This window comes from Argiope bruennichi, chromosome 1 (assembly GCF_947563725.1).
Source record: "Argiope bruennichi chromosome 1, qqArgBrue1.1, whole genome shotgun sequence".
NCBI classification, from domain to species: Eukaryota; Metazoa; Arthropoda; class Arachnida; order Araneae; family Araneidae; genus Argiope; species Argiope bruennichi.
In genome coordinates this window covers 47,327,765-47,342,364 of record NC_079151.1, presented here as the reverse complement: position 1 = coordinate 47,342,364, position 14,600 = coordinate 47,327,765, and the positions used below count along the sequence as shown (strand labels likewise).

Below are 14,600 nucleotides of genomic sequence, written 5' to 3'. Positions count from 1 at the left end.
CATATAATTGAAATCAATTCACTAGCAATACTAAAAAGTATTCTCTGAATAGTATAATTATACAATATTTGTAAATAGGAATGCCTTTCGATGCATACATGATTAATATATTTTAAAAGAAATTAATTTTAGAACATCATTTTGAAATTATCATTATAATTTATAATTGTTTTTTCACTTTTTTGAATATATTATATTTTGCAAATCTAAAAGCTGTATCAATCAACTCATAATCAAAAACATTGAACAAAGATTCAGTAATTTAATGAAAACAGTTTTACTGAAAAGAACTGAACAATGTGAAGCAAAGAATTTATCGAATGAAATTTTTATTGAAAGACGGGACTTCTAAGAAAAACGCTTTTAAAATAAACTCAACACGATTTTCAAAATAATAATAAAAATAATCAGATCTGAAAAAGTAAATACATTCTACATTGAACTTTTTTGTTTTGAAAAGAGAGTTATTTAATAAAACAAAGAGATTTGAAATTAGCATTGAGAAAATCCATTGTTAATTTATATCAATATAGTAAATCATACCATATAATATGAAGAATAATAAAAGAACGATCGAATCTAAAAAATTGAAATAATAGCCTATTCTTATGGAACAGCAAGATTTTTTATTCATTTTTTAAATATCTGCCTTAACATTTCATTCTGAAATTATCTCTTGTCTCATTATGAACAATATATAGAAAGATAAAATCGCTGTTCCAAAAATTATTCTATGCATATTCAGTAATGGAATGATGATCACGAATACTACTTCTGAGCTTGTTAGCTTCCTGCATGAAAAACTATGTGTTAGTCCGTTGACAATACGGTAATTTTCATTTAACGTGCTTCGTCCTTTTTCTTTGTTTCTGTCATCGTTTGAATTTGTTCAGGTCACATGATCATGCACGTCACTTCGTAACTAAGCAACCGTTTTTCGAGCAGAAAGCTTCTTTTCAGTTCAAGTCAATATCCTCTTGTGAATCTCAGATGTGGGGCTAATTATGTCTGTCTTTGAGCTTTATATGATTACGGCGATTAGATAAGGTAAGTATTAATTGAAATAACTATAATAAATTTATTGTTTAGTGTCTAATATTTTTAATATGTGATATTATTATATTTTTATAAATACATAAATGTGCAACTTTAGCTTAAAGATGTATAAGAAAGTCATTTAAGAAATTCAGATAAAAGGTACGGAACTAATTTTGAATAATTTTATATTAAATAATTTTTTAAATTATACGACATGGAATAAAAAAACATATAATATAGAAGTTGACAATTTCGATAGTTTTTAAAAACATAATAAAATATTTCGGAAAAAATATACTTTTATATAATTGTGCTTCTCTAAATGAATTCTATTAACTATATTTCATCAAAATAAGTGTATACTATATTTCATGATTCATAATCGTTTTGCGGAAAATCTTTTATTTTAATATTACATATTATATTTTAATATTACAATGGATTATGAATAATGACCAGTTTAAACTGAAATACTCTTTATTTTGTAAATTATACATTTATTTAAAAGCGAAAAAGTTAATAATGAAGTTGGGAATTATGTTAAGAATTTAAAAATATCCAAAGGGAATTTTTTAATGCAACATAGAAATCTAAACAACAATTTATTTAGAACAAGCATGTTTAAATTTTTGCAATTTGTTAATATTGTTATATTTCCCCCAATGTTAATTGGTAAACAAATAATTTCAAAATCAAGAAAAATTTTCTACTTTTATTCATGATTTGGCATTTTAAATGCACTTAAGTATAATAGTTCTAAAGGTTCTAATTTTTGTAAACGCATTTTTTAAAAATTTGTTTAACTCATAATTAACGAACATTTCATAACTCTTTTCGCATTAAATTTTGAACTACGCTTTATGAGTTAGAAATAGTCTAGAGTTGGGAGAGTCATAAAAAAGATACAGAAGTAATGATTTTCCTGTCTTAGGTTTGAATTGGCTATTTTATTGTTTTTTTTAATTCGATTTCAGTTTTCAGATTAGAAGCTATATAACAGTTGTTGGGAATTTCTGCAATTTTTTGATAAATTCGTTTCGTTTCAAAGTGTGTGATTCGAAGAGACGTATGTTTCAAAGTTCTAGAATATGTTTCATGACAACGGCATGACAAATATCATCAACACTAAACAAATTAAGGCAAAATAAAATAGTTTCTATTTGTTATCTGTAAACAGTTCTCCCCTTGAGATACTTTTTATATGGAAAAAAGGAATTCTTTTTCTAACTGTTTAAAGTTTAGGATAATTAAAAGAAGTAGCCTGTTTTGTCCAGTGAGAATAAGCTAAAAATTAATTGACAAAACCATTACAATCACAGAAAATGTAAATCACGCCAAATAGACCCCATTATGAGATTCTCATGCATCGAAACTTTATAAGGAGGTGTTTTCTGCCGTCGGTGTTTGAGTTGTTAACCATCTTCACCTCTATTACAGTGCCTTCAGGAGAATTGAGAACATGTATACTTATTCGAACAACTTTTCATCTTCGTACTCGAGATAAAAAGAAGGGATGTACAAGAAAGGTATCCTCCTGAAAGATGGTAACTCAGCAAAACATTTCGTTCTCTGCCAGGTTGAACATTAAAAAAATCTGCTATCTTCATTTTTTTTTTTTTTTTTGGAGTTCTTGTGGTGGTGGCATAGGCTTTCGTCACAGTTTTTGAGTTCGATAAGATTCACGAATAACACCTATAGCATTACAGTTATTTCTGTAAAAAAATATTCGATACCCTTCACGTTTTATAAAATTGTGATTATTAACAATTCCGAGATTTTTATTTCTCAATCGGGTTACTAAATTACTAACAGACCGGTTTGGTTCCGATTCTTGAGCGATTTTAACTTGATTTGAATCATTCTGAATTTTTTTTAACTCTTTTAATAACTAAGTTTTGATACTTAAAAAATAATAGAGATTTTTAATAGTTTTTAAATAAACAATTTTGGAAATATTGTTTTCGTGCTGCAGAATCAGTGAGTGCATATTTTGATATTTTACTTGAACATGCAAAATATCAATTCATTTGGATTAACCTATTTTTTATCCATTATATTTTATGCATTTATTGTAAAGCAATGCATAAGCGAAATATTAATTCATAATCAGAAGTGAAATCGTTTTCTTGATTTCGCATTGGTTATTATAATAAATATTTTTCAATATGGTGGACACCATTGTTTAAGCATTTATCACAGCGGCACATGAACTTTTGTACGCTCTCATTGTAGAAAGATATAGCCTGCAATGATGAAAAAGTGGAAAAGAAATTTGAGAAAATTGTATTGACAATGTCATATGGCAAATCATCAGTTTTACTTAATATTCTCTTCAACTTTTATAAGCAATTCATCATCAGTCAGAGATCGCCAATAAATTCGTTCCTCATCGGGAACATTTTCATGTCTTTCTTTAAAATATCGCATCCACCTTTGTACCATCGAATCACTCATCGCGTTTCATCCGATATATCAGTAGATTTTATTTGGTTTCGTATTCTTAACATTAAGAAAGTGAATGGCAGAACGCAATTTGCATGTGGCGGAATATTTAATTTTTAAAACATTTTAGAGGCTCAGAATGCAGCCGACAGAATACTGAGTGATCAAAAAATTAGGTTTGTTGCTTGTTAATGAATCAGCTAAATGGACACATGAAATGAATGAAATCAAGAACGCAGGACCTCCGCTGCAAAAATGGGAAACGGAATTTAATTTATAGTTGTCTTTCCTAGCTTTCCTTTAAATTATTCGTAATCCTCCTGATTTACAACTAATAAATTTAAAGAACGTTATTTATATAATGAATCATTTAAAAAATCTAATTTTTTTAAAGATAGTATAATATTTTTTAAATATATTGTAGAATCTTAAATAATTAAAATCTCTAAATATGTTAATATGTATATTTAAATTTCCTGGATTATAAACTTTCTATTTTAAAAACAAAGCTGCAATCCCTGCCTATTCTTATTTGTAATTAATTGTTTTGTGCATACCAGGTTTCTTTATAAAAATATTGATTTTATTCAAAATTGATTTTATTTATTTTAAACTAGTTATCTTTGGTCATCATCTAGTTGGCCGGAAATATTGGCTGTGCTTAATTCGAATTAAATCTCTAATGCATAATTTAGTGTTCATGATTTCTTCGAGAACATCAACATCAACTCTGACAGACATCCAAATCGTATTATTTTAATAGTCTTAATTTTTATTCGTTGTGTGCATGTAACATTCTAATAGATCCCATAACATAGTAGTTGCTATTTAAAAATAGAACTATCATGATAATCTGTCATCTAAGTTTCGTAATATTTTAATTTATTCATACATAAATCTCTACTAATAATATAGATGGATATCTGTAAGCATATCTGTCTGCGTGTGTATGTGTACGTGAGCATGCATATGTGTGTGCATCTATCTGTCGGTGTATGTGTCTGTTGGTATTTAATATAAGCATACAAATAAAGTATATTAAATAAAAATTTTAATAAAAAAATAGTAAATTTCAGTCGGTTAATATGAACAGACATATAAATAAATCGAAAAAGAATATTCTATGGGAATAAAAGTAAATTCGTGCATTGTTTTTGTATTACAAAAAAATATATGGCTCGATTCAACCATTATTCCTTTTTAAATTATGGTATTAAAAAAATAGAATACTTCCAAAGGAATGAAGAATTTCAAAAGAGAGTGTAAGTATTTATTCAAATCGCAACCCAATATCTAGTTTCTAAATCATTACACATAAGCAGGTACTTTCAATTAAAAATGACTTCAAATGCGGTAACGAATTACATTTTATATTGATTAAGTTGGTGAATTTAATTTAGAGAAATCACAAAGTTTTAATTTTATTTATTTTTCTGATTATTGTATTGAAAAAAATCAACAATAATTCGAATTCTGAATATCTGAAGCAGTTACTAAACATATGAATGTGTCAAATTTAAAGATACTTTCCGGGAAGAGTAATTATTTGAATTAAAAATACTGAGTAAAAAAATGGAAACTAAGGATAATTATAAAATATTCATTTTGTTGCTTCATACGTTCTTTAAAAAAGACTTGAAAAAAAGTCGGTTTTAATATGATCTGAGTCCTCTAACCGCCATTCAAAATTCTGAAGACCATCACAAAATTAATCCTCATGTTGCTAAAATCAGATGTTAAATGAATTAAACCGAATGGAATAATGACATTAAAAAAATATGTACCCTACATAAATTTTTTGTATGGAGCTTATGTATGTCATCGAAATGGATGATTAATTGCATAAATATGCATTAATCACCCATTGAAATTAGTATGTATTTCAAGACCATTAGAAAATTCCGAAATACAATGTATTTTAGAACTATAAATAAAGTTCGGTGGTTAAACCGAAAAAAAATCAATAAAACAATTAGTATGTAAATCAATGAAACAAAACCAATAAAGGTTTCAGTCATTAAACCTTTATCTTTGACAAGAATAGCAATTCTTCTATTTTTGGCTTCTCAAATGATTAAAAAAGCTTTGCCTCTAATAAAAATAGCACATAAATGTCTTATAAATTTGACCCATTTATTCTCTTTTTATTATCATAGAGTTTATTCTATCGGTACTTTTATGTATTGTATTAATCTATTTTATTTATTGTATTGTCTATTACTCTGTGCGATAAAATTTTATATAAAATGTAATATATTTCATAACAAATTCATAAATTTTACTATAATAAAAATTATACTACGTAATATGAAAATATACAAAAACAATTAAAAGCTAAATGAAAAATTTATGAAACTAATCGAATAAAATTACTAAAAATTACAGGGGATCTTTTTTTAGAAAATGCATTGCAACATTGCATTTAGAGTGCATAAGTGCTGCCACATCTAAAACACAAATGAGACTATCTAACATAAAAACAATAATTATGTAAGACAAATGACATAAAAACAGTAATTATGTAAGATTGAATATTATTGTGCATAATAAACAGGAGCATAATTGAAAAGGTTCTTGTATTTCTGATAAAGAAAAATAATTAAATATATTAATAATAAGGATGAATGTGTGTTTGTATACAAGTGCGAGTGTGTTAGCAATTTACAGTTCAGACCATTTGATTTACAACCTGCAAAATTTGGCATATAAATACCTTGGAGGGCGGGAATGTGCACCTCGTAACGATTCTTTAGAAATTTTAGTTAGAATTTTATTAAAAATTCAGCTGAATTTTCGAGGCATTCCTCAATAACTTCTAAAAATATTATTGTAAAAAAATAAATTTTACACTGTTTAAATTTTTTTAAATGTATTTTTTATTGATACTAATTTAATAGTCATACTGAGTTTTCTTAAATTTTGGCAATTTTTAAAAATATACTTTTGCTTAATTTCCAACGGTGGATTTAATTGTTACCCTCAAGTTCAAACCGTTTTTATCGTTTCATATCCATTTATCGTGTATTTTCTTCCATTGTTGAAACCTAAAGAAAAAGGATTATTTTTAAATATCTGTGTGGTTTATAAGACGGATAAAAAAAACAACTAAAGTTAAAATACCGCGAAATTTATAGGATAGATAAACCACACATTTGTGTTTATTAATAGCGCCATGATGTTCCTATGATTGACCTTCATTAGAAAGTTTCATTCGTTCAATGAGGGGAGCATATATGAAGCAATTAAAATAATATAACTTTAATATCTGACAATTTCGCGGTATCATAGATATGAAATTAATTCTAAACGATTTAAATGAAATTAAAGATAAATCATTTCCCCGATGCATGAGTTGGTCGCCAAAGGTAACTAGTAATTTTTGTAAACTGATTTAGATATACCGATGACTAATTTTTGTTGAACATTGATAATTCTAATTTCATAATTAATAGTTATCCCAAAGAATTAATATTAAATGAGAATAACGAAAATCAATGTAAATTAATATTCTAGAAAAAATTAAAATAAAAATTTCTAACTGAAAATTTTGATACGTATATATGATAAAATAGAAGATTTTGATTTTAAAATTATTGAACTAAGTAATTTCCATTCAAATTTAAGTATTGAAATTTTCAAAATTTTTTTTGTCAATTTAATGGAATTAAAATATTGTAACAAAATTCTTTATATAGAACCAATAAAAGCTCATCCTAAAAATTTATATTTTAGTGATTTTTCCTAAAAATGATTGTAATATAAAAGGATTAATAAGACAATGTTTATCAATATTTTAACAGAATTTTCAGAACTGAAATAAATTTTTTAGATTATTTTTCCTTTAGTTTTTCCTATTCTTTAGATTTTCATTACAATTCAATAGATGGTATTGAGATTTTTTCAAATTAAATGCGTGATGGCCACAATCTTTGTGGATATTTCAGTCTTACACAAAAGAATTTTCAAATTCTTTTGTGTAAAGAGTAGGATATATCTTAGGAATAGGATATATCTTAAAATAGGATATATTGTCTTCACTTATAAAGAATAGGATATATCTTTCTCTTTTTAGTTATAATTCAAATTTTTTAATTTAATAGTGAATTTCAACTTGTTTGTCTACTTTGCAATTTAGCTGTTTCTTTTCTTTCTAATTTCTAAAATTTTTGGTGTTTTCGCAAATTTTGTATTTTAATTCTAGCTTATGTAGATTTGATATTTAAGTTTCTTAATAATTGGTATTTTATCGATTTTAAATTTAATTCTGGTTCTTATAGCTCTTCTATTTTTCGAAATTTGGTATTTGAATTTTTTAATATTTCTTTTACTAAATTTGTAATATTGTATTAATTTTTGTTTATTTAGATTTCTTTGATTTTCTTATTTTTTTAATAGGAGATCTTACCTACATTTGTATATTAAGTCTTGTTTTTCCGGAATCCCACTTTTTGAGGGATTTTTTTGTGCACTAGAGGTTAGTTTCGGGACGAAAGTCAATTCTCTTATTGAAAAAAAATCTCTGATTTGAATCTCTGCCTGAAGGTAACCACTAATAAAATCCTTAGGCCGGATTCATTTTTATTCCGCCTCCAATTATTCATTCCAATTCCTCCAATTATTCATGCACTAAAGTCTGTAGTCTTACACAGTAGATATTTTTTTATTCTGGATTAAATTTATATTTTTCAATCAAATTTTGATAAGTAAAAAAACATTATATTGTATTTAATAAATTTTCACAAATTTTATTTACATAATTAAAATGAAGAAATGAAATAAATGCATTGTTAAAAAAATTGAAATTTACGGTATTCAGAAAAATTCAGAAATTAGTATCTTTTTTAAGATTCTGGTTATTAACCAAAACTAACTCCAAACAAGTTTTTTTTCTTCATTGTGAAAATAATATGTGCTAAATTAATGCTGTTATTTTCGGTCTTTATTTTCGGATGGGTGTGGTCACTTCGAATGTTTATAACTTCTGTTAACGTTCTGTCGAGCTTGTTATACCTAGTAATTTTAGTGTTTAAGAGGCAATTATATTCTTGATATATTACACAGTATTTGGCAACATTCCTTCAGTCCTCTACTTGATGATTTTTTACCAATTTCCTATTGTCTGCCTTAGAAATACTCCTTTAAATTGAAATTTGAAAGTGACTGTCATTAAAAATCTTATGTAATAATATTAAAATGAAAAATGAACAATACTTGTTTCAGATCCATATCAATTTAGAAATTCACCAGGAAATACATAACTTAATAATTAAAAATAGATGTTAGATGCCTTTTATTACAAATTTCTTATAATTATTATGATCTTGTCACTTTCTTTGCTATATTCTAAATGCACAATCTCTTGGTAAGTGCTTTCTCTCACCAAGAAAAAATTATTCTGGTACAATTCAAGTTAAAAAGTAATTAAATGTAATGCCTCAAGCTTTTAGCAATAGTAATGGTTGAAGGTTAAGTATACTTAGTAAAGCCAGAAACATCAATATCTCACTCAACCAGTATGTTGATTAATTTCCAATAGATTGACAATATGTCAATTTTGCAATAAACTAAAGTACATTAGTTGAATATAAAAGAGGAATTCATCTCTAATTCCTCTTTTATATTCAGCTAATGATGTCAGATAATGAATAAAGTACCTCTAATTTTCCCCTAAGCCACTCCTTTCTAATAATATAGTTTATATTGTATTGACAAGTTAATCTCAGTTTAAGTTAATTCAAGTTAATTCTATAAAAAATTTTCACTGAAAATTTATCATTGCATACTTCTTTATGAGCTCCCAAATATTTCGAATAAAAATATGTGTTTTTTTAATTGAATCAGATTTTTAAGATCTTAAACAAAACGTTAATGCGTAAACTTACAGTTAAGATAATTTTTGATGATATGATAATAAAGTTACAAAAAACAAATATGGCTTAGTTAACGGTATGGTGGCTGTAATTTAAAAAAAAAAAGTTTTATAGATGAGATTTTTTATATATTTTGTACAATAACTATAGATAATACGGAATTTTGAATCAAATTCGTCAATAGAATAAGGCACTTTTCTTCTAAAAACATGTTTTATTTTATTTTCTTTCTAGATGGTGAAAATCACCAAAATCTCATCTCTTTAACTAAGAATTTAAATATGCATGCTGCCATTTACATCGAACGAAATTATTATAAATAAACATAATTATCTTTTTAATTTGCCTTTGCGCCCATACTCATTTTCAAGAAAAATATCAAGTTATTGTGTTTTAGCTATTGTGTTTATTTACAACTATATTTAAAGTTGATGCAGAAAATACTGTTTTTTTTTTCAAATAACTAAAAAATTTAAATTATAAAATATTTCGGTATGATATAATAAGTTTTTGTATAAATATTATTTGAAAATAGAAAAAAAAATCTTCAAATCGCTTAATTTATATTAAAGATTTCCGAATTTAATTCGGTATTTTTTGTTTGGTAAGAAAATAATTTTTTATACAATACAAGGGCACTTCAAATAGATCTTTTTTTTATAAATTAATAAAATTATTTTTTTATAAATTAAGAAAATAATTTTTTATACAATATAAGGGCACTTCAAATAGCTCTTTTTTTTTATAAATTAATGAAATTAAAGCAGATTACCCAAATTACTGAGCTAGTTACTATTTTAATAAATTATTTTGCTAGAAAAATAGATTTCTAAACATTCGAAGTATTATGGCATTCAGAATCTGCCTTGGCATGAAAATAAAATGATTCATTAATTCTGATGAAGGAGAATGGGTACAATAATTAATTTTCAAATATTTGAGAGGTAATGATCTGTCATTTGTTTGTTTCAATGTAGTTCTGTTAAATATTGACTTTTATGTTGATAACTTAAACAATTTTATCCTAGTTTTTTTTTTTTTTTTTTTTTTTTTTTGCTATAAACAATTATTTGATGTCATTCATTGTCTCTGTGTCAAATAATAATAAAAATTAGATGTTTTTATTATTTTAATTAATTAAAGAATACTAACGAAAAATATTTTTAAATATTGTTATTTTTATTGTAACAATTTGCCCCACGTCTGTTAAACTTGCTCCAGGAGCGGGGCAAGTTGTAACAGCTCACTTATTTTATAAAAATATTTATTGTACTGAAATCATTAAAACTGCCGAAGTTTCTTTTTTGCATATAATGAAGGAATAGTTATGCAATAAAAGAAACTCTAGCCCCAAGTTAAACAACTAGCCTCTAGTTTTCCTATTTTTCTAGCTACTTTCACTTGTAACTTCAGCTGTGAATTTTTTCGAAACTAAATAATGTTTAACATATTTGGTGCACAATGGAAACCTTTATCTGTTTAATCTGCGTGATGGAGATTTTTTTTCTGAACCTTGGCGTAGATTCATGCTTACAACTATGTAATCAATAACACCTTCACACTTTTAAAGCATACTGGTATACATGCCAACTAGATATTGATTATTTTCTGGAAGAACAATAACACTCTTCCATGCTTTCTCGTTGTTGTTGTTAGAAACACCCTAACGCAACGATCGTAAGAAAAAATAAATAAAAATAAAACGTCGTTTGTATATCACATGAGTTTCTTTCAAAGGAATAACAATGTTGTGCAATCCAAATACGATAACAAAAAATTGTATTATTTAAAAACATTTTAACTGTATTTAAAAAGAATTTTGCTTTTATTAGATAATTTACTGAAAGAATGTATTTAACGTGTAGTAAGATTTGTAGTCGATAATTTCTGTATGATAAAAATCTTTAAAGGAACAAAAGACTTTTTGTGACGGCCTTACATCTACGTACCCAATATTCAACAATACTACTCACAAAGAGAGGACACGGGTTGATAAATTGAATTTGAGGTGAAATTTAGTATAATGGTAGCATTCCTTAATGATGCTCATTTATTAAAATATTAAAGAGGAATAGATAGCCAGTTTTCTTTTGAAATTTTTTTCAAAATTAAAAAGATAGAAAGAAAAAGGCTCATTTAGGATCGAACTTCTTATGAAATTAACGTGATTACTTTGATGGCCACACTGTTGGACTTCTGAGTGCAAAGACAAATTACTAATATATAAGCTATGCCTAAAGTTTGAAGGCTATTTCCAAAAGAATTGGCTGATGTCTTTAATATTTTAATAAATAAGCATCGTAATGTAATATAAATATAGTAAATCTCATCCCGAAAGCAATTTTCCAACCTGTACTTCCCCTTGTCAGTTCGATTTGTTTTCTATTGAAATGGTAATTGTGGAAACTCGCATTTTTCTTCATTCCCCCCTCCCTTAGATTGATATAACGGATCGGGCCATGACCTTTTGATGGTAAAATTTCAGTTTCGAAATTAGAGAATTGCGAATTCAAGACTCAATTCCATAGAAAATCCACCGTGATTGAAGAAAATTTCTTTCATTCAAGCTACATTTGCAGTCTTGAATTAAACTTTCTCTCGCTGTTATGGCAGGCGATTCAGAATTACGTTAATTCCATACATAGCTCTAGTATAGTTTAAAAGAATTGATATTAACCTAACTAAACAAACTTAATATCATGTAAGAAATCATAAATCACATTTTCTGGTGTTTTTTAACGAAAAAAATCTTTTAACCTAGGAACGAATTATTTGAATGAAAAATGTATAGAATTTGATTCTAGCAGCTATAAACTGATAATTAAAAGTTTATTTAATTAATGAAATAAAGGAGATTTGAACCTATAATCCAAAACATCATGGCATGATATTATTTCAAGACTGAATCGTTCATCTTCCTATTACTTTTAAAAAATTACTCTTAATTTTAGAAATAATCATGTTCACACAAAAAATTATATTTATCGTTAATGCATGCATGTATAAATACAATTACTAAAACTATAAAAGTATTGTTGTAAAATGTAAATCAAAATTTTAAATTGCAAAGAAAAAAATTGTATGGAAATAATATTATTGAAAAGCTAAGCTTTTAAATTTTAAAGCAGCGTTAAAATGGATTTGTGCAATAACTCTGAAGTTACCGAGAAAGAAATGTTAAAATTTCTTTTAATTTTTAATTAAAGATCTAATTAAAATTTTAAAAGTCTTTTGTTATTAAGAGTTAATTTGTAGAGTTTAGTAGCTTTAGATCTTACGTTTTGTCTTGTAGAATGCTTTGCTCTAATGTTTAACCATGCACATAGTATGCTGCTATTTAGAAATAATATACTACTCTATAAACATTATTGTTTTAAAATATGGAGGAATATTTTCTTTATTTTTCCAATTAAAGCAATTACTTTAGCAGCTGTGATTTGTGAATTTTCCATTATTTCTCTACAACAAAAGATTTTTTTTGTTTACCTATCTCTTCAGCCATTTGCTCTTTTCAATTTATGACAGAATTGTTAAAGTAAAAAAAAATAAAAATGTAAGGATAGATAATTTTGAAATAATTTTTTTATTGCAGTTTTTGGTGAATTTTAAAAGCATCGTTTACTTTGAATGATTCTGTTTTTGTTTTTTGAAATTATTTGAGAGTGAAATTTCTAAATACGTTCAAGAAAATTTTGTTTCGAAGTAATAGATATTTTAAACAATAATTTATTTCAGAGAATAATAGTTCTAATAGTAGAAAAGATAAATTTTTTCTTGGAAAAATTAATGCGAAATAATATAAGTTTATTTTCTACTAATTGAAATTGACTCAAAGGGAAGGAATACATTTAATAGTATCAGTAAGTTTTGTTTAATGTTTATCAAATACAGCAATTTGCTTTAAAAAATCATTTAGGCATGTAGTCGAGCAAATGCTAGTTGCTTTAAAATATAATTATATTCAATTAATAGTTACCTGAAAACTTAGTTTTCAATCGTGATGATAAAAAAAAGAAAAACAAAACCCTCCCTATAATTACTTTAAAATCACAATGCTAATAAAAAATACAACTATACAACTCGACAAATTTTGCTTTATGTTTTGAAAATTTCGTAATTTTGGTTATAATTTTCATTGGTATATAAAATGTTATTTTTATATTTACATTTATTGATAAGCGTTTTAGATTTCCCTTCCTTTCAATCAGTTCTATCATAATAAATTGTTATTAAATTTTTGAATTATCTTAAATTCTTTCTTCTTTAAAGCTTTTTATTTCGGAATCTCTTTCGGAATCTCTCAACACACACATACACAAGCCCTTGAAAAATAGAAGGAAAATCTTTGATATCTTCGTAACAATTTTTATAAACTTTTTAACCTGAACATTGATTTAGAGGCACAAAAAAAGAGGTGTTTCGAAGTAAATCATCACTCCAACAAGAACTCTTTGTGTGGGTGGCTATAATTTTAATTATTAAATATTGCGACTCAATCTTAATAAATTTTAAAACTCATGATAAGGGAAGATTATAGCTTCTTCTTTGGTCAGAGCGTCCTGAAACTGAGGTGAAAAACGGAAGCCTGTCCCTCATATCCTGAAAGATTTTTAGGAAACAGGTTTATATTTTTACTTTACTTAGAAGATAAATAACTACGAAAACGTCTTGTATTTAACAAGACATCAATAATTCGTTGCTAAAATGAATATAAGTTTGCTAGTTAATGTAATAAAACTAATTAAAAAAAACAACCAAAGAATATAACTCTTTACCTTTTCCTTATTATTCGTGTACAGAATATTTGTCATTCCAAACTATAATCATATGGTACTGGTAGGCTTGAAATCTTTTGTTTAATCTTTAATTCAGTTCTGAGTAAAACAAAAATTTGGTTGCGGTAAAGACGTTCGTGCTATTTTCGTTGACATTGCACATATCTTTAATTGAACTTGGCTTGTATTCTCATTTCAAAGATGATGAAAATCAGAACTTCCAGTAGATTAGTAAACCTCTCGCCTCCCACCACTAGAAAAAAATATTCTCTGTGGAGGTAGAAGGCGCAATACCATCACCAAAAAGCACAAATGTGAGAACTATTCAGAGATCCAAGTTCGATCTGATCTGTTTCATCATCTATATTAATGCATCTCATATGAACGATAATCAAAATAAGATTTTTTTTTTTTTTTTTTTTTTTTTTTTTGCAAATGAACGGCAACCAACAAACCAGCTTTGTAGCAAAATTTA

General features: G+C 26.1%; 1 long non-coding RNA gene across 1 annotated transcript in view; it reads left to right on the top strand.

Annotated features, from left to right (window-relative positions):
• The first annotated feature begins 941 nt into the window (after nucleotides 1-941).
• Nucleotides 942-14,600, top strand: part of LOC129977729 (uncharacterized) — a 34,291-nt gene continuing 20,632 nt past the window's right edge. Inside the window, exon 1 of the long non-coding RNA XR_008785219.1 lies at nucleotides 942-1,047. This is a non-coding gene — a long non-coding RNA (uncharacterized LOC129977729). The remainder of the gene's footprint in view (nucleotides 1,048-14,600) is intronic.